Genomic DNA, 1,873 nt, shown 5'->3' with positions numbered 1-1,873 from the left:
ATATTCCTATTGTTGATTATTGTTCTTTTATTGCTTTACTGCTAATTTTTTTGAAATTGTAGTGATGATTTAGGGTTTGATTTGTGTTCTGTTTATTTTATTACTCTGTTTATTTTTGGTTCTGTTTACTAGGGTTTTTATTTTCTTAATCCTGTTTTGAATTTCTGTTTCTATGAATCTAATTTTTGATGTTCTGTTTGTATGTTTGTTGTTACGATTCTGATTCTTGAATTTGTTCTATTCTGATTTGTTTTTTGTTCTGATTTTATTTGTTCTTTCTGATTCAGTTTGGTTCTATTTGTAACTCGGTCGCTTGCTTTTTTTTTTTTTTGCATCTTGATTTTTTGAGTCAGGTTGATTATGGTTCCATCTGCACTTGCTATTTTTGCAAAATTGTTAATGTATTTTTTGTTTTTCATTTTATATTTTTACTAATTCTAAAATTCAACAGGATTTTGTTGTTGTTGTCGCCGTCGCCAACGGTTGTTGCTGCTCCGCTATTTCTCTCTGGTGGCCAAACTTGTTGCTCGTTGCTCAGCTTGCTCTCCATGGCCGCCATTTGAAGAAGGTAACGATCGTTACTTTTCCCTCTTGGCATCTTTTTCTTTTTATTTGTACTGGTACTTGTAACTAATTATAATTGTTTAGTAGGGAAGAAACTAGTGACTAAATTTGTGTGGGGTTTCTACTTATTTTTGGTATTAGGTTTTTATAAGAGCCACTGTAAAAAAATGATACTCTTAAGAATCTGCTCTCTAGTTAGATGTTGGTGATATATTAGTTGAGCAGAAGGCAAAAGTTTTTACAATGTATTCAATATATGATGATCATCTGTGGTAGAAAAGCTCCCTGTTTTTTACAAGACCATGTAATATGTAGTTGTGTTTCACTCTTGCAGCTGCAAATGGTGTAGTCATTGCAACAGAGAAGACACTGCCATCTATATTGGTTGATGAAGTATCAGTAAGTTTGTTATTTATTAGAGTTTCCCTCTTGTCGGCTATATGCCTTGTGGTTAGTGCTTACATATAATTTTTAATTTTGTTATTCTCAAACTTCAGATATTAATTGCCAAGTGAATTACCTAAGTATATTTTGAATGTCAAGGGAACATGCAAAAGTGTGGCCATTAATTTGAAATTTGATCTTAGTTCTTTGTTCTATTCCATTGCAGGTCCAGAAAATTCAGTTATTAACACCAAATATAGGGGTTGTATAAAGGTTTGTTTCTTTCTATATATTTAAATATTTCAAAGTTAAATATATTTTTATGATATCATTAATAATGTTTATCTGATGTCTTCTTAACCATGAGAGGCCACTTAAGGTTTATCTTATTTTAATTTTTTGCTCATGCCTGCAGGTATACTAAAATAGATAATTCTTCTCATATTTTGTGCACAATAATAAAAGGAAAGAATGATGGAAAAAAAATAATATTTCTACCTTACCCAACCCAGCAGTATATTAGCAAATCAACCAACTATGTTTGTGAACATAGATACTGATGTGGATACCTACAGTTTTGAAGAAGCAAGTATGTGGGTTAATACATTTATCTCACTATATCAACTACTAAGTCTTAGGTGTTATTTTTTTTTTGTTTTTTTTTTAAATTTTTAATGTGTAATGAGAAATTGAGATGTATAATATATAATGAATTTTATGAAAGCAGAATCACATTTGTGCAACGAGATTAAAATATCTCTAAATAAGTGAGTGAATACTTACTTTTACATGATATTGCAACTGAGCTTTTTTCTTCATTAGTTTACTAATTAAGTCATATTTTTAGGGCTATTGAATAGATAGAATAGGCATTTAATCAAGTCAAAGACTTGGTTATTATTAGGTTAAGCTTTAATATCCAATT

The 1,873-nt window shown here is 29.9% G+C and overlaps 1 long non-coding RNA gene across 1 annotated transcript; it reads left to right on the top strand.

The window, feature by feature from the left end:
- Positions 455 to 1,434, top strand: LOC107617204. Its single transcript, XR_002353971.1, has 4 exons — positions 455 to 568; positions 899 to 963; positions 1,175 to 1,221; positions 1,364 to 1,434. It is a non-coding gene; the product is annotated as an uncharacterized LOC107617204 (long non-coding RNA).

This window comes from Arachis ipaensis, chromosome B09 (genome assembly GCF_000816755.2).
Source record: "Arachis ipaensis cultivar K30076 chromosome B09, Araip1.1, whole genome shotgun sequence".
NCBI classification, from domain to species: domain Eukaryota; kingdom Viridiplantae; phylum Streptophyta; class Magnoliopsida; order Fabales; family Fabaceae; genus Arachis; species Arachis ipaensis.
The sequence above is the reverse complement of the archived record's forward strand: the minus strand, read 5'-3'. Positions and strand labels throughout refer to the sequence as shown.